The 19,863-nt window shown below is 40.6% G+C and overlaps 1 protein-coding gene across 2 annotated transcripts in view; it reads right to left on the bottom strand.

The window, feature by feature from the left end:
- PCYT1A (phosphate cytidylyltransferase 1A, choline) overlaps positions 1-17,889 on the bottom strand; it is a 53,574-nt gene extending 35,685 nt beyond the window's left edge. Inside the window, exon 1 of one of the 2 annotated variants that reach the window (XM_086400879.1) lies at positions 17,512-17,889. The gene's annotated coding sequence lies outside the window, so the exon portion shown is untranslated. Of the gene's footprint in view, positions 1-17,218; positions 17,351-17,511 lie in introns of those variants that run through there. The other variant, XM_086400871.1, reaches the window with a different exon arrangement.
- Positions 17,890-19,863: the final 1,974 nt, after the last annotated feature.

Raw genomic sequence — 19,863 nt, 5'->3', positions numbered from 1 at the left:
CTTCAAAAAAAATGTCAATCATGAAAAACAATGAAAGGCTGAAGGACTGTTTCAGGTTAAAAGACCAAAGAAATGACAACTAAATGTAATGCATAATTCTAGACTGGGGGAGAAATCGTTATAAAAGATAGTTATTAGGACAACCAGTAAAATTAAAATATTGGTTGTATCAGATAATAGTATGTATCAATGTTAAAATAAACTTCCTGAAGTTGATAATTACACTGTTACGTAAAAGACTGTCCTTTTTTTTAATGCTGAAGTATCTAGGGACAAAGGGTTATGATCTCTGATCATTGCAACTTATCCTTGGCAAAAAAAGAAAAGAAAAGAAATTTATATTACATACAAAAAGGTAAAGCACATATGGCAAAATTTCATCAATGTATGAAGCTGTGTGAGTGCATGCTCAGTCGCTTCAGTTATGTCCGACTCTTTGCAATCCTATGGACTGTAGCCCACCAAGTTCCTCTGTCCATGGGATTCTCCAGGCAAGAATACTGGAGTGGGTTACCATGCCCTCCTCCAGGGGATCTTCCCCACCCAGGGATCTTCCCCATGTCTCCTGCGTCTCTTGCACTGCAGGTGGATTCTTATGCTGAGCCAAGGAAGCCCAAATGAAACTTAGTGGGTCATAAAGGGCTTCATTTTAATATTCCTTTTTTGAAAGTTTTACTTTTTTTTTTCAAGGTAAAAAGTTTACTTTTAAACATGCTTGGGGACTTGCCTAGTGGTCCAGTGCTTAAGAATCCGCCTTCCAATGGAGGGGAAGAGTGTTTGATCCCTGGTTGGGGAATTAAGATCGCACATGCCACAGGGCAACTAAGCTGGAGCAGCCAACTACTAAGGCCAAGGGCCTCAACAAGAGAAGCCCACGGACTGCAACAAAGACCCCACATGCCACAACTAAGACCTAATATAAGCCTAATAAATGTATTTTTTTTTAATGTCCAATAATCATTTTCTAAACAGACAGGTCCTCATCAAAGGTGGTCTTTTGGGATCTCTAAAAATAGATTCTCTCTCCTTCCTAACTCTGAATCAGTGTAGATGATACATATATTCTAAGAAGTATGTGTTAGCAATCTAAATGTGTTGCAAGGAGGTAAGATAGTAACAGTAACAATCATAATAATGACTATTTTTCTTCAATATTACCAGTGACAGGCACTGTGCTGGGTACTTTATATACATTAGTCGCATTTAACCCATATAACCTGAGAAGCAGGTATTTTTAGTTCCAATATACAAGTGAGAAAACTAAGGATCAGGGAGGTTAAGCAACCTATTCAGAGGTCACACAGCTAGTAAGTGGGAAAACCAGAATGCTGTCTCCCAGAAATCCACAAATTGTTAGTAACAGAAACTGTCTCATCATTACTGCTGCTGCTTCTTTCAATTAAGAACATTTTTTCCATAGCATAGGTTCCTTAAGTTTTTGCAAGCTTAAGTCAGACCAGCCTAAATGAACAGTGAAATAAAAAGGTCAGATACTGAAAGTAGCAAGGTCCAAGGACCAATCAAATAGAACTAACATGGTTATTGGCCTGATTCCAAAGCTGCCTGATTTGCCAGCTGTACAGATCTTTCCTGTCGGAAAAGTTTTACTAGGATTTCCTGACAAGCTTTCAACTTAAGCAATAAAAAATTTTTTTATTTCTCTGTTCCTCTCTCTTCTGACATTACAAATAGGTGGCATTTAAGTCACCTGTACATTTCCTTCATGTTACAAAGTAGAGTTTTAAGGATGCCATAATAAATCAAGGGGATAAATGTCATGCCATATTCTCACCAGTTACTTTCCATGACTTCAAGTTAAAATCTCTTAAAGTTTAATAGAAAAATACTTAACACATCCAAAGACATGTTTATCGGAACTTCTCAGAAGTCTTTGCTCTGTGTGTGCAGGGGTTGGGGGTGGAGGGGATATGTGGGCTATATTTTTTCAGCTTTACTGAATGATGTATAATTGACATACAATAAATGTATACTTAAAGCGTATAATTTAATGAGTTTCAACATTATACCCTTGTGAAATCATCAAAATTAAGATAAACATATCATTCACTCTCATTTCTTCATACCACTTTATAATCCATCTCTCCCTCCCCACTCTGATTTTGCTTTGCTTTTTGTTTGTTTTGTTTACATTGTGGTAAAATATACATAACAGAAATTCTGCTTTGCTTTTAACTGCTTAATTCTTGAAGTACTGAATCATGTTGTATGATTAAGTTGTATGATTCAACTTAACCAGCCAAACACATGGTAGATATCACCACATTAGAAAGAAGCAAAGGAGGTAAATACCGCCATTGTGATTTTAAAGTATTTAAAAATTTCTGTTGTTTAAGACATCCAGTCTTTTTTTTGGTTTCCTTTTGATTGTGCTGGGTTTTTGTTGCTGTGCAAGGGCTTTCTCTAGTTGTGGTACACAGGCTTCTCATTGTGGTGGCTTCTCTTGTTGCAGAGCAAGGGCTCTAGAGCATGTGGGCTCAGCGATTGTGGCACACAGGCTTAGTTGTCCTGAGTGCGGCACGTGGAATCTTCGTGGACCAGGGATCGAACCCATGTCCCCTGCACTGACAGGTGGATTCATAACCAATGCACTAGGGAAGTTCTAAAGATATTTTAAAGTCAAACTGATATCTGAGGTCACTACGTACTGTGACACTGAATCTATTCCACTAGATTTAAAAAATCACACAAAAAATATCAGAGAGAGAACTTGAAGCAGGAGAAAGGATACCTGACTAGTTATTTAAAGCTAATGTAAAATTTATGAACAAAGTAAGAATGAAGGCAACCATTAGTATTAGTATGGACACATTACAAAGCCCATTGGTAAATAATAGTAATACTAACATATTTTACCTGTATTTCAGTTGAGCAAATACATTCAATAAAATCTCTCCATCTGCCTTATATAAACACCTCTAACCAAATGTCTAAGGCAGTGTTTCTCAATAGTTTTTTATTCATGTTCCATTTTGAGAAAAGTAAAAATCTTTAACCTTACACTGTTTGCATACTGCAGTAATTAAAAAGAGATGAGACACTAAAATCATATTATGTAAGTATGAAGTCCATTTCTATCACTAGCCATGAAAATTTTGCCAAATTCTTTATGTCTCCAAGTCTTAGTTTCATCATCTAACAGATTAGGTTTAAAAGGAATAATCTATGTAAAGCCTTAGCTCAATGTCTGTGTACACAGTATGTGCTTGTAAACATCAGTTCAGTTCAGTCGCTCAGTCGTGTCTGATTCTTTGCGACCCCATGAACCTCAGCACTCCAGGCCTCCCTGTCCATCACCAACTCCCAGAGTCCACCCAAACCCATGTCCACTGAGTCGGTGAAACCATCCAACCATCTCATCCTCTGTCGTTCCCTTCTCCTCCTGCCCTCAATCTTTCCCAGCATCAGGGTCTTTTCCAATGAGTCAGTTCTTCACATCATGTGGTCAAAGTATTGGAGTTACAGCTTCAACATCAGTCCTTCCAATGAACACCCAGGACTGATCTTTAGGATGGACTGGCTGGATCTCCTTGCAGCCCAAGGGACCCTCAAGAATCTTCTCCAACACCACAGTTCAAAAGCATCAATTCTTCAGCGCTCAGCTTTCTTTATAGTCCAACTCTCACATCCATACAAGACCACTGGAAAAACCATAGCCTTGACTAGACAGATCTTTGTTGGCAAAGTAATGTCTCTGCTTTTGAATATGCTGTCTAGGTTGGTCATAACTTTCCTTTAAGGAGTAAGCGTCTTTTAATTTCACGGCTGCAATCACCATCTGCAGTGATTTTGGAGCCCAGAAAAATAAAGTCAGCCACTGTTTCCACTGTTTCCCCATCCACTTGCCAGGAAGTGATGGGACCAGATGCCATGATCTTCATTTTCTAAATGTTGAGCTTTAAGCCAACTTTTTCACTCTCTACTTTCACTTTCATCAAGAGGCTCTTTAGTTCTTCTTTACTTTCTGCCATAAGGGTGGTGTCATCTGCGTATCTGAGGTTATTGATATTTCTCCCAGCAGTCTTGATTCCAGCTTGTGCTTCATCCAGCTCAGCATTTCTCATGATGTACTCTGTATATAAGTTAAATAAGTAGGGTGACAATATACAGCCTTGATGTACTCCTTTTCCTATTTGGAACCAGTCTGTTGTTCCATGTCCAGTTCTAACTGTTGCTTCCTGACCTGCACACAGGTTTCTCAAGAGGCAGGTCAGGTGGTCTGGTATTCCCATCTCTTTCAGAATTTTCCTCAGTTTATTGTGATCTACACAGTCAAAGGCTTTGGCATAGTCAATAAAGCAGAAAGAGATGTTTTTCTGGAACTCTCTTGCTTTTTCCATGATCCAGCAGATGTTGGCAATTTGATCTCTGGTTCCTCTGCCTTTTCTAAAACCAGCTTGAACATTTGGAAGTTCATGGTTCACATATTGCTGAAGCCTGGCTTGGAGAATTTTGAGCATTACTTTGTAAACATCAGCTACTATTATTATTTCATAGTAGTAGTAGTTGCCATCATCTGCCTTTGTCTATTTCCTACATATCCTCTATAGTCAAAAGATTTTGTCAAGTTTTTCTCCATGATTACAACTGTGAAAAGTGTACTTTTCATGTAAAATTATGATAAAACGAGGTATGCTCACTGCATCTTCCCCATTCTATCCCTACCCCATTAAAGAATCATTGTTGTAGCAAGAACTCTTCTAGAGTCTGATGTAAAGCAATGATGAAGAAAAAAATATTATTACTACTACTGTCAGCATTTATGTAACACCTGTATGTCAAAAATTTCTTAAAATATTAAAACTCTCTTAACATTCACAACCCTCTGACATACATGTATTATTTTTATCACTATTGAATTTGAGGTACAGAAAATAAAAGTCACACAACTAGTAAGTGGTGCTAGGAATCAAATTCAGTCAGCCTGGCTGCAGACTACATATTCTTAACCACTATAGTATATGGTAAAATATGACACTGTACTTACTATACAAGAAGGTACCTAATACCTGTCTCTAAATATCTGAATGCCTGTCATGTTGAATAGGGCAGACACTTACTCTGTGACACTCTAGATAATAGAAAATGAATCACTAGTTGGAAGATGCAGAGACACAAATTTTAACTAAACATAATAAAATACTTTTGAGGAATGAGAGTATCTGAAAAGGGACTAGGTGACCTTAGGAGGCATTTCATTTTAGCATACCAGGTCATTCAAGCAAAGAATGTACAGAAATATGCTTATTCATTTTATTGGTCATAATCCTGTTAAAGTCTATCTTTAAAAAAATTTTTTTATTGAAGGATAATTGCTTTACAAAAGTCCATCTTGATTGATCTGTTTGTTCTAATCTGTTAAAATAATTTCAAATTGTGACTGCCATCTATCACTTTGCAGTCACAATTTTATGTAATCTATAAACTTGAAAAGCATGGTTTTTATGTCTCCATCCACATTAGTACCGAAAATACTGATCAGAATAGATGTCACCATATACCAATGTAACATACCACTAGAACCCTTTCTCACTGAGATTCACTCATAATACTCTACATTAGTACAATATAAAATACACAAGAGTTTACCTTCAGAAAACAGAATAAAAAATATATTTAGAATTCTTAGTGATTACAGTAATAGACTGTAATGATTACAGTAATGATTACAGTATTCGATCAGACGTAAACCTGTTTCATTGTACTATCACATAATCCACATTTCTCTATCACTGTCCCAAAGATTATGATGATAATAGTGATGATAAAAATTATAGCTAATGCGGACTTCCCAGGTGGCGTTAGTTGTAAAGAACTCGCCTGCCAATGTAGGAGACCTAAGAGACATGGGTTCGATCCCTGGGTTGGGGAAATCCCCTGGAGAAGGGAATGCCAACACACTCCAGTATTCTTGCTTGGAGAATCCCATGGACTGAGGAGCCTGGAGGGATACGGTCCATAGGTCACAAAGAGTAGGATATGATGGAAGTGACTTAGCACGCATGCATTCAAAACTAACACAGAGTACTTTCTATGTGCCAGAAAGTTATAAACCTTTTGCATATATTATATATCTTTAAAATATTTTTTATTTATTTAGTTGCAGTACATAGTTGCAGTACATTCTATGTACTGCAGCACATGGGATCTCTTAGTTGTGGCTTATGAACTCTTGCAGCATGTGGGACCTATAGTTCCCTTACCATGGATTGAACCTGGGCTCCCTCCATTAGGAGCATGAAGTCTAAGCCAGTGGACCACCAGGGAACTCCCTAAACCTTTTGTATATATCAAATAACAACAATCTTATGAGGTAGATAATATTATTAACTCTATTTTGCAGATGAAGAAATTGAGGCACAGCTGGGTTAAATGACTTGACTGAGATGACGCGTCTGGGACAGGGCAAAAACAGGATTTGAATGAAGGCATTCTGGCTCTAGATCTGTGCACTTAATGACAACATTATGTTACCTAGTGTACAAAATGGTCATACCTGAATTTAAGCAAAAACACTTCTTCCACCTTGGCCATGCACTACACTGTGCCAGGCAGGAATTTAATTTCACCTTTCATAAAGACTGAACTCCTTCTTACTGGGCATATCACTGACAAACTACTTAGGTTTTGGTTTGGGCTAGAGTATAACAGTAGAGGATGCACTACAGGAATCATAACACCTGTAAGGGGAGTTCATTCTAGCTGCTCCCACGGACTTCCTGGCGGTTCAGTGGTTAGGATTCATGCGTCTGCTGCAGGGAGCACAGGTTCGATCCCTGGTCAAGAAACTAAAATCCCACAAATCACGTGGCCTAGCCAAAAAAAAAAAAACTTTGGCCAAAAAAATATTTTTTAGCTCCTCCTTGTACCTTAACTCTAAGTTAAGGTGAATGCATTGACCCTAAGAGATTCTTCATGAGATTAAGGAACTTTCTAATAAAACGTACTTAATTTCTAAGTTATGGTAAAGATCAAATGAGAGATTAGAAAACAAACTCCCAAATGTTGTTTGTCTTTCCACTGTGCAATCTCCTGCTCTGGACAGGGACCATTTTCATTTGGAGAGTCAGTATCATTTGGCCTGTGTGATCTTCACCCTTCAACCACCCTTCATACCACATGCCATCAGATACCACATGCCTAACCTGAACCAATTAGCACATCACTCTCCCAGGCCACAGACTGGGGAAGACGCAGGTGGGAAAGGAAGTGAAAGGTGACCTAAGATAGTCCAATCAGAGTGAATCCCAGGTCTTGTCAGATGGGAATGGTTGGACAAAGATTTGTGAATTTAAACCTGGAGACACAACTCTAGGAACCATCTATGACAATCTAGCGGTCATCCTATAACCAGGAAGAGTCTTTCTCAAAGTAGACAACACAGAGAAAGCAATGATGATGATGGAGAGAAGCCAGATCCTGAATTGCCTAATTCTGCCATCCAATGAACTTCCCTTTTTGCTGAAACTCAGGTAAGCTGGGTTTCTTATCACTTAGAACCACAAAATCATAATTGATGCATCCAATACCTGGCAATAAGCCCTAGCACACAGCAGATGCTCAATAACTATTTGAATAAATTAAAAAAAAAAAAACTCCTTTGAAATTTTGAAAAACACTACACAGTATTTTGTTTTGATGGAAAGATGTCAAACACTTGTCAATTTAGAAGTGTATCAAAGATGGTAAAATAAAGCTCTCATCCTGTCAAAAGTATTTTTCCTTATCTGTTTACACATAATTCTTTTATTTCCCAAAGATGACTTTTGTGTCCTATCCTGTATTCTACACTATACTTTAAACTGAAGATGATGCATCAGACAAACTGAAGGCTAAAGATCCTTTGGATTTAGAACAAATACAACTAATATTTTTTGTTTTATAATGTAAAATACTTCTATATCTTTCCACTTTTTTAGGAGGTAGAAAACACCAAGACCCCAGACATTCCATAACAATTAGCCTAAAAGAATTTAGAAATTATAAAGAGATTAATTGTCATGCCTTTCCTCTAGAACTATTACTAAAACTATTTTTAAACTTTGACTTTATAGGTTGCCATGTTTTTCATTTTTCACTGGCTCTCTTAGATCATCTCCATGTTCCTCATATCTACTAACTTACACACCTTGAAAGTATATAGAAAAATTTAATAACTAGTGCCTAAACTGATGAAAAAAATTACCCCCAGTTTCCCTAAAGTTCCAATAGACTTTATTGGAACTTTATTGGAACAATAGAACATATTGAATTTGCCAGAACATATCGAGAAAAGGTATGTGGAGGATGAGAGTGTACTGAGGGTAGCAAATACATGCTGGCTTTTTAATTCATTATACTGAAACTTAGCTTTACCTAAAACTATACCACCTTTATTATACTCACAACTGCCCAGTAATCACTGAATATCTCCAACAATGAGGAACAATACTTCCCAAACTCTCTGTTTATGATAACTGCCCCTTTGTAATCAAATGGCACCCCACTCCAGTACTCTTGCCTGGAAAATCCCATGGACGGAGGAGCCTGGTGGGCTGCAGTCCATGGGGTTGCGAAGAGTGGGACACGACTGAGCGGCTTCCCTTTCACTTTTCACTTTCATGCACTGGAGAAGGAAATGGCAACTCACTCCAGTGTTCTTGCCTGGAGAATCCCAGGGACGGGGGAGCCTGGAGGGCTGCCGTCTATGGGGTCACACAGAGTTGGATACGACTGAAGTGACTTAGCAGCAGCAATGCTATTCAAGTAAAAGTGAGTGATGTCCCCGGAAAAGGAGACTTTAAATATCTACATTCCAGAGTGAAAGCACACACACACAGTGGCTGCCTTAGTATCTACTTGACAGTGGGTAGTAGGGCTGGGGGAACACGGCACCTCCTCAGAGCCAATGCAGTACAAGAGCAAAATGAGGATGGGGAGCAGGAGATTGCCTAATAATTTGCAGGTAGATCCTGGTTTCCAGCCACACCACCCGTATTAATTCATCTAAGTCAGAATGAAAACAGCTGGAGACAAAATACAGTGCCTCCCTCTTGAGCCCAAGAGGGTAGGCCAAAACCTATTTCCTTAGCTGTTTATCCTTCCCAAAAGCTTCTATGTCAAAAGAAGCTGTAACAAAAAAGAGGAAAATAGAGCTAGCATTTAAAATGCAGCATTTGTAATTTTTCCAACACTGCTACATATTCAGTCCTTAGATAAGTCACTTCATCTTAGTCACTCAAATTCCCCATTCAAACACAGAATCTAAATATGGACATAAATACCCACACTACCACCACCCTGGCTAGTAAGTGCCTTAGTGTCTCCAAACTGCTTTCAAGATACAGGATGTAGTATCTGCTCCTGTGATTTTTACCCAGATTCACAAAATCTGGCTCCATTTCTGCTGACTCACCTCCCAGTACACACTGCTAGCCTTGTTCCTCAGTGTTCCAGTAGATGCCTGCTTGGACAGATCAACTCTGCTATTAAGGAAGCACACAAAAGAAGTGGAAATGTGTGTCAGCGGGAAGGGGTGGCAGGACGGAGATATGGAGGATAAGTCTAATCAAGTGTTTTTCCAACATGAATGTCTTGAAGGAGACAATATCTGGGTGCTGGTATGCATGTGCTAGTGTTTTAAAGATGAAAGTCTCCTGGAAGTGTAGTTTTAGAAACTCCTACTCAATCCCCTTCTATTCTACTTCCTTATTGCTGGTAGATTTACTAAGCATCCCAGGGTGAAAGAGGAGATGGACACTGCTTCTTAAGCTATGCAACAACCTAAGTAGTAAAAGCTGCAATCATATATACTCTTCAAGTTTCAAAAATCTAACTCAAATTTGACTGAGTACTATAGGAACTATCTGATTTAAAAAAAAAAGGAGACAAGAATTTTTCCTTTGCCTTCTATTCCTGCTTCCCCTCATCCCCTGGGCCTACAATAATTTCCCTCAATACAACCCTATACTCAGGATGAGATGGTTGGATGGCATCATCGACTTAATGGACATGAGTTCGAGCAAACTCTGGGAAATAGTGAAGGACAGGGAAGGCTGGCACACTGCAGCCCATGGGGTCACAAAGAGTCAGACACAACTGAGTGACTGAACAATAACAGCAATTTTCTACTGGCATACCAATGCCCAGTTCCAAAGCTAAATGAGCAAGCATACTTCATATTTGTTATCTTTATCTGCTTCTACCACTGTGGAATTTAATAAAGTAGTGCTCTAAGAGGCAAGCTCTATGAACTTCTAGGTTAAAGTGCATCAAACACTGCTGGCATTAATCATGTCATTTGCTGTACACTCAGGCCTTCCCACAGATAACAGTGCAGCCACATCACCCTTTGTGTAAAGATCTTTGAAGCTTGAGGGAGGATATATCTAGCCCACAGTGGGAGGAAGGGCTGGATTCAAGAACTAGCAGAATTCCTACAGCAAGGGTCAGCAAACTACAGCTTACAAGTCAAAAATAGCCCACAGTCTGTTTTTATAATTAAAGTTTTACTGAAACACAGCCATGCTCATTCACTTATGTACTGCCTATGGCTATTTTTGTGCTACAACTGCAGAGTTGAGTAGTTGCAACAGAGACTGTATGATCCACAGAGCTGAATATTTACTATCAGGCCCTTTACCTAAGAAGTTTGCCAACTCTATTCTAAATGAAAACAAGATCAGTTTTATTAATAATTTGGTAGCAAACTCTACCTAGATTATGTAAACAGTTCTAATGTGGAGGACAGTGCTAGAAATACAATTATTTCAAGAAACTGTACCATACCTTTCTTTAAAAACAAACAAACAAACAACAAACTATTTATTTGGCTGCACCAGATCTTAGTTGCAGTATGTGGGATCTAGTTTCCTGATCAGGGATCAAACCTGGGACCCTTGAATTAGGGAGCTTGGAGTCTTAGCCAAGGAAGTCCTCGCATACCATAACTTTCTGATGCAGGATTACTGCAATTTATGTCACTAACCATAAAATTAGTAGATGCTTGCTCCTTGGAAGAAAAGCTAACTTAAAGTACTAAAAGGCTTTTTCCAGTAATCCTGTACAAATGTGAGAATTGTATCATAAAGAAGGCTGAGCATTGAAAAACACATTCTTTTGAATTGTGGTGCTGGAGAAGACTCTTGAGAGTCCGTTTAGACTGCAGGGAGATCAAACCAGTCAATCCTAAAAGAAATCAACCCTGAATAGTCATTGGAAGGACTGATGATGAAGCTGAAGCTCCAATACTTTGGCCACCTGACATGAGGAGCTAACTCACTGGAAAAGACCCTGATGCTGGGAAAGACTGAAGGCAGGGGCAGAAGGGGGCAATAGTGGATGAGATGCTAGATAGCATCACTGACTCCACAGATATAAATCTGAGGAAACTCCAGGAGACAGGGGAAGACAAAGGAGCCTGGCATGCTAAAACATCCATGGGATTGCAAAGAGTCGGACATCACTCAGCAACTACAATGTAACGACGTCACTAACCAGTATATATCACTACACCATATGCTGCTGCTGCTGCTAAGTCGCTTCAGTCATGTCCGACCTGTGCGACCCCATAGATGGCAGCTCACCGGGCTCCCCCGTCCCTGGGATTCTCCAGGCAAGAACACTGGAGTGGGTTGCCATTTCCTTCTCCAATGCATGAAAGTGAAAAGTGAAAGGGAAGTCGCTCAGTCGTGTCCAACTCTTCGTGACTCCATTGACTGCAGCCCACCAGGCTCCTCCATCCGTGGGATTTTCCAGGCAAGAGTACTGGCATGGGTGCCATTGCCTTCTCCAACTACACAATATAGAATAAGTCAAAAGAATGCCTGCTTTGGGAAATTCTAAATGTAAAGGTGATTTCACAACATTATCTGCACAGACAGATTAGTTATAAGTTAGGGCTCAATGTTATTCCTCAATATTTAGGATCAGTAAATGGCCACAATCTAAGATCTAAGCTTTGAACTTGATCTCTTCCCTCTAATTTCTCCAAAGAAACACTTATTCAACAAACACTGAGTGGGCACTTACTCTGTGTCAGACTCTGGGTTAGTCATGGACCAAAATAAAGTTTGTGCTTGGGCCTGACCACAGAGGGTTGGATTTCAGGACAGAGACTATCCTAAAAAAACAGAAACTTGTAAAAAAAAAAAACAAAAAACAAAAACCAGAAACTTGTAATAGCTCTTACAGTTGAACAATGTGCTCTGCCACTATCCTACTGAAAGAATCAGTGTGTAAACCCTGTGTTTAGATTTTGTTCTCCCTAGACTGGGTTACATCTCTAAGGCAGGGTCTATGACAGATTCAGGGAATCTGGGATTTAGACTAAAAAAAGTATATCTTTATTTTCACTGCTGCTGCTGCTGCTAAGTCGCTTCAGACGTGTCCGACTCTGTGTGACCCCATAGACGGCAGCTCACCAGGCTCCCCTGTCCCTGGGATTCTCCAGGCAAGAACACTAGAGTGGGTTGCCATTTCCTTCTCCAATGCATGAAAGTGAAAAGTGGAAGGGAAGTCCCTCAGTTGTTTTCGACTCTTAGCGACCCCATGGACTGCAGCCCACCAGGCTCCTCCGTCCATGGGATTTTCACTAGCCTCTGGAAAATCCACCATCCTTCAGTTATGAATGTAAGCCACAACAGTAATAGTAGACTTAGTAAAATAGACTTTGTCACCAATAGAAATCATAGATATTTTCATATGATATTACACTTGTTACAAATATCTTGAAATACTATTTAAACACATGATCATTTAAAAATTATCATAGTTATAAGACCCACTGATAGACAGAAAGTTTATTTACTGTGTTAATAAAACCTACATGTGCTATTTCACACATTTAAAAATATTTTGATTACATATCAACACAATTTGTTTTCTTTATAATTTATGTACTTTTTTGCATATAAAAACATTAATCAAAAAAAGGAGTCCACAAGGTTTCACCATAATGCCAAAGTGTTCCATGGAACAAAAAAGATTAAGACTAGGGGCCAAACAAACAAACAAACCAGAATCACCCAGTTTCTATTAAGTGCCATAACACTCATTCTGTTCTCTAATATAGAGCAAAGATTATAAATCACTATTTTTAGGAGCCTTCACTTCAAACTGGCTTGCAAATAGCTGTGAATGTGATATAACAGCCTAACAAATCCATGGGTTCCCCTGACAGACATTCTATTCCAAATGCAGAAAGCTTCAAACTAAACTTTCAACAAGAGAGTTACCAACAGAAAGGGAGGGGAAAAAAGACAGAAAAACAAACAAATCTCCCTCTAATCCTGCTATATATCTATCTACTTACATGATCTGCAAATAGGAAAATATAGGAAATTAACTTATTTATATTAATAAAGTATGTAAACAAACCTAACAGTGCCAAATATGTATGAGAGACTCACTGTTGCTTTGTTGTTGTTTTTTTTTTCCCTTCTAGAATGATGCCCTGGTATATACTGCAAAATAAAGTATGTAAAAATGTATATTCCCTGAATTTACTGATTAAATTATAGAGGAAGGGAGTTAGGATTTAAGTTTTGTCACAAACCATTCATAAACAATTAACAAATCACATGTCATACATGAGTTCAGGTACCCATTTGACAGGAATATTGTGAAAAGAGAAGTTTAGGACTAGAAACAGAAAGGTTTAAACTTAGGAAAGAGGAAGTGCTAGAAGTTACTCTCTAGGCAGATAAGCAAGAAAGTTGAGCCCTGTTCACACTCTCTTCTTCCTATTATTTTCTAATGTGACTTATGTAGACATAAGTAAAAGATGTAGAATCAGCCACAATCTTGAATAAAAAGGAGCTCTCACAGTCCAGTGATGATTGGGAAGTAGCCTGACTTTAGGATTTCTCTAACTGAAAAAAACTCCCCCTAAATCATGACTTTTACAAAAATTTATTCTTTCTAATCTATTTCAGGAGAACATAAATGTTAGTGTAAGAACTTCTGTTTGATTCAGTAGGAGGAATTATCTCTATTAGGAAAGTCAGAAGATCTGGCTTCAGATGAGAGTTACGCAAATATTGTGAAAGGAAAACATAAGAGAATTACAATTATTATTAGATATTTTGTCCTTATCCATCATTATTGTGCTTGCTTTTTCTATGACTATTTCATAAATTAATCAGAGTTTATAACATGAAGAGGCTATTCAGCTCCCAAGGGGAATCATGTCTAACCTGCAGATTAGATAGCTCCACAGGAAAATCATGAATGAGGGCAGATGGTTAACAAACTCCATGAGATTGTATACTAAATGTGGTTAGTATGCATATTTTTCAGATTATTAAAGGGCTATTTAACCGGAAGAACAGCTTTCTCTACCACAGTAAGGAAATCTAAAGCAAGAGAAAGCAATAATTCTTCCCATAGTCACAGAGTAAGTCAGTGTTAACATCAGATAAAGACACCAGGAATCCAAGGCTCTGACTAGATTCCCCTTAAAGAGTCGCATATCCAAAGAGGAGATCCCCAAGAAAAATAAAACCTCACCTGTTTATGAGAGAAGACATCATAGGCTGAGGAAGGAATAATGTTCCTTCTTAATCAATTAGGCCATTATATTGATTTCCAAAAGGAATTTACAAAGCAGGTCAAATCAAAAAGAATCATTTCATTCAGCAAACACAAATAACCCCAGAGGCAGTGCTGCAGTCCCCAAGCCTAAACGTCTTCCCTTTGGTGATGAGTAACCTTTAAGTAGTATATTCTGTTCTACGAACAAATTCTTGAGTAGCTCCTTTTAGTTATATAGAATGTAAGCCTCGTAAACATATAATATTCTAGAAACAGCCATTTTTTAGCTAAACAAAGGCTCTCCCTGGGACTTCCCTGGTGGTCCAGTGGCTAAGACTCCACACTCCCAGTGCAGTTGGCTGGATCAGGGCACTAGATCACAAAAGCCAAAACTAAAGATCCTACAGGAAGACTGAAGATCCCTTGTGCTGCAACTAAGACTGGTGCTGCCAAAAAAAGGCTATCCCTCACCATTTCCAACTGATTTCCATTTAAGTATCTTTCTGAAATCTCTTCCGCTATGACACAGTATATATGTGTATAAAGGGTGGAAGTGACTATCAGGTTATCAGATAAATACAGTGTCTGGTAAGTCAAAACTGTCTCAAGCTTCTTCTATTACATATATTTTTAAAAAACACTAAGTGACACAATCAACAAGTAGCACCTTCTACAAAGGGCTGTAAAAGAGGAAGAAGTAGTGAAACTCCTTCAATTTCATCTGCATCACTAATAGACCTCATGAAAGGGAATCAGTAGGAAATAAACCCAAGCTAGAACTGTGGTGTTGGAGAAGACTCTTGAGAGTAGTCCCTTGGACTGCAAGGAGATCCAACCAGTCCATTCTAAAGGAGATCAGCCCTGGTGCTCTTTGGAAGGAATAATGCTAAAGCTGAAACTCCAGTACTTTGGCAACCTCATGCAAAGAGTTGACTCCATTGGAAAAGACTCTGATGCTGGGGAGGGATTGGGGGCAGGAGGAAAAGGGGATGACAGAGGATGAGATGGCTGGATGGCATCACTGACTCGATGGACGTGAGTTTGAATGAACTCCAGGAGATGGTGATAGACAAGGAGGCCTGGCATGCTGCGATTCATGGGGTCACAAAGAGTCGGACACAATTGAGCGACTGAACTGAACTGAAAACATCAGTTGAATTATCCACAGCATGGTATCATTCCCAGTAGGCCAGTCTTGGCCTCCAATGTACAAAAACCATTGAGCTGGATAGCTAAATACATTAAAGCTTCTCCTCTGTGACATTCTAGTCACCACTGTTGACCTCTCCAGGTCATCCCGTCTTCTCCATGATGATCATCTGTTCACCACAGATTAGTGCACCAAATTTCATTGTCAACCAGTACCTTTTTACTAACAATTTTCTGTATTTACAGAAACATTAAATATTAAGATTGAAAAGGACCCTGAAGGTCACTTTATTCTCAGAATCTTTTCTGTCTCTATCTTCAGTTCCCCTTCTAAGCCTTGTTTCTACCCTCTTCAAAGCTTCCCCCTTACTCAGTGTCTATTCCTAAGTTTTTTCCCATCACAAACCCCTATATCCTCACTGCCTTTCTAAATATCACTGTCCCTATTTCAATATATAAGTATTGGTTCTCCCAACTGAGGACCTGAGTTTCAGTCTTCAGTTAAAACTACTCCAATTTTATTTGGGAAGCCTTCTTCAGTTAAGTCAATCTGATAGAGGATGTGCTCCAGCCCCAGATCCTCCTAATTGCATCTTGGTATTTCCAAATAGTCCCCTCACTGTAGAATCATGGCATTTTAGACCAGAAGGAAAACTCAGAAATAATCTGGTCCAATGTTTTTCCAACTTTTTAACTACATTTTAAGATACATGAAATTCAGTTTGCATCATAACTTCACACACTCATAACTGAAACAAGTTTCATGAATAATACTATTATTACGTGAAAATTTCAGGTCTGTTTCTTTTCTTTTTTTTTTTTGGTAAATTTCAGGTTCCCTCCACTAAATGGACTACACAACCCAATAACAGGACAGAACCCACAGTTTAGGAAACATTCATCTAATCCAAACTTTCCACTCACGGCGGAAGAAACAGTAGCTCGATGGTGAAGTAAGCTTCCCAGCCACAAGAAGTCTGTCCATCAAATTAAACTCGGGTCTGTCTAACCTTCTCCACCCAGTCACCACACCCCTACTCAAACAAAACGCTACAGTACCCTGTCCAGTCACTGATCCCACAGTCTTCTCCAACTCAGCCCCCTCAAAGTTACGGCTCCTTGGTTAGAGTCCCCTCGCAGCTGCTGCTTCATATTCCCTTAGGTCAGAGTCCCCTCATAGTTCCTATCCATCGATCAGTCTCCTCCGAGTCGATGGCCCTTGGTCACAGTTCCCCGCTGTCACTGCTTCATACTTTCTCGGTCATAGTCCCCACGCAGCCTCTGCCTCGTGTTCTCCGAGGTCAGAGCCCCTTAGTATTCACTGCTGCTGGGTCACAGATCCCTCGCAAGCAGCTACGTCTCAGCCACAGTCCCCTCGTTGTCAACGCCCCTGGGTCACAGTAGCCTCGCAGTCGTAGCCTCACACTCCCCTCGCTGTCACTGACCCACTCTTCTTTCAGTCACTCCTCCAGGCAGTCCCAGCACCACAGTTTCTCCTCTCAAACACAGCCGCAAGGATATACACACACCCGGTCCTTACCTGCAGCTCACGTTTCCCTGGCCCCTGGTGACTGTCCCGTCGAATTTCTCCAGAGCGCCGCGTCACGGACAAGGGAAATTGAGGAGGTTGCGGGGAGACGCCCGGGAAAGGCAGCTGACGGAAGCGCGGACCGGAAATCCCGCCTATTGCCCTCCCTCTTATCACTCCGACCACGACTTCTCTTCGAAAACCACTTCTGATACAGTGGTTCCGCCTCCATAGAGGCCCCGTGGGGCGGAGTGACTGAGCAGAACTCACCAAGAGAGAAGATAAAAAGGCAAAGGGTCACTTACCTTGCGGAATTGGACTATGCGGTGAAGAAACGGATGTACCTTGTAATAAGACACGGCTGTGACTTGTCACTCTTGCTCGCTGGCCGTCCGTCAAGGAGCGTTAACGTGGTGGCTCGCCTTTTGCCCAGCTCCGGGTTCAGTCCCTTCCAGGCGGACCTACCTGTCCGTTTTAGTCCTTCCTGCTCTACCCCAGCGGCTGACGCCGTGCCAGGCACCCATATACCAGCACATTCATAATGCAGATGGCCGCGACACCTTCCAACCTTGACACCCCCGACCTCCACACCATGGTCTGCAACTACTTCACACAGCACCTTTCCCTACTGGGTGATGTGAAGAGATGCACGTCCGCCAACCAAGTCCTATGAAAAGCCCTCTGTGTTCCAGTTGTTTCTAACACTTGTTGGCTCACCAAGAGATGATCCCTGGGTATCAACTGGGGGCCATCTAAGCAGGAACAATTCTTGACTTGGTGGCCACTGGTAGGAAATCACACAGCAGGGTGACTGGTGAAAAGAAATGTTTTCCTTTGCTAGGAAGAAACTAGCAAACCCCTTTGGAGGAGTCCCTTGTAGATGGGCTTCCCTGGTGGCTGAGACAATAAAGAATCTGCCTGCAATGCAAGAGACCTAGGTTCCATCAATGGGTGGGGAAGATCCCCTGGAGTAGGGAATGGCAACCCACTCCAGTACTCTTGCCTGGACAATTCCATGGACAGAGGAGCCTGGTTGGCTACACTCAATGGGGTCGCAAAGTGGACAGGACTGAGTGACTAACACTTTCACTTTCAACAAGGCCAGTAAATAGCCAATGTTATGGAATAAGTAGGGCTTCCCTGGTGGCTCAGACAGTAAAGCATCTGTCTGCAATGCAGGAGACCTGGGTTCAATCCCTAGGTCGGGAGGATCCCCTGGAGAAGGAAATCAGATCAGATCAGTCGCTCAGTCGTGTCCGACTCTTTGCGACCCCATGAATCGCAGCACGCCAGGCCTCCCTGTCCATCACCAACTCCCGGAGTTCACTCAGACTCACATCCATCGAGTCAGTGATGCCATCCAGCCATCTCATCCTCTGTCGTCCCCTTCTCCTGCCCCTAATCCCTCCCCAGCATCAGAGTCTTTTCCAATGGAGTCAACTCTTCGCATGAGGTGGCCAAAGTACTGGAGTTTCAGCTTTAGCATCATTCCTTCCAAAGAAATCCCAGGGCTGATCTCCTTTAGAATGGACTGGTTGGATCTCCTTGCAGTCCAAGGGACTCTCAAGAGTCTTCTCCAACACAACAATTCAAAAGCATCAATTCTTCGGCGCTCAGCCTTCTTCACAGTCCAACTCTCACATCCATACATGACCACAGGAAAAACCATAGCCTTGACTAGACAGACCTTTGTTGGCAAAGTAATGTCTCTGCTTTTGAATATGCTATCTAGGTTGGTCATAACTTTCCTTCCAAGGAGTAAGCATCTTTTAATTTCATGGCTGCAGTCACCATCTGCACTGATTGTGGAGCCCAGAAAAATAAAGTCTGACACTGTTTCCACTGTTTCTCCAGCTATTTCCCATGAAGTGATGGGACCGGATGCCATGATCTTCGTTTTCTGAATGTTGAGCTTTAAGCCAACTTTTTCACTCTCCGCTTTCACTTTCATCAAGAGGCTCTTTAGTTCCTCTTCACTTTCTGCCATAAGGGTGGTGTCATCTGCATATCTGAGGTTATTGATATTTCTCCCAGCAGTCTTGATTCCAGCTTGTGTTTCTTCCAGCTCAGCGTTTCTCATGATGTACTCTGCATATAAGTTAAATAAACAGGGTGACAATATACAGCCTTGATGTACTCCTTTCCCTATTTGGAACCAGTCTGTTGTTCCATGTCCAGTTCTAACTGTTGCTTCCTGACCTGCATTTAGGTTTCTCAAGAGGCAGATCAGGTGGTCTGGTATTCCCATCTCTTTCAGAATTTTCCACAGTTTGTTGTGATCCACACAGTCAAAGGCTTTGGCATAGTCAATAAAGCAGAAAGAGATGTTTTTCTGGAACTCTCTTGCTTTTTCCATGATCCAGCAGATGTTGGCAATTTGATCTCTGGTTCTTCTGCCTTTTCTAAAACCAGCTTGAACATCAGGAAGTTCACGGTTCACATACTGCTGAAGCCTGGTTTGGAGAATTTTGAGCATTACTTTACTAGCATGTGAGATGAGTGCAATTGTGCGGTAGTTTGAGCATTCTTTGGCATTGCCTTTCTTTGGGATTGGAATGAAAACTGACCTTTTCCAGTCCTGTGGCCACTGCTGAGTTTTCCAAATTTGCTGGCATATTGAGTGCAGCACTTTCACAGCATCATCTTTCAGGATTTGG

The sequence above is a fragment of the Bos grunniens genome, chromosome 1, assembly GCF_055505025.1.
Source record: "Bos grunniens cultivar Pamir isolate PY7600 chromosome 1, Bosgru_T2T1.0, whole genome shotgun sequence".
NCBI lineage: Eukaryota > Metazoa > Chordata > Mammalia > Artiodactyla > Bovidae > Bos > Bos grunniens.
Note: the sequence above shows the minus strand (reverse complement) of the source record. Positions and strands in the feature narration are given on the sequence as shown.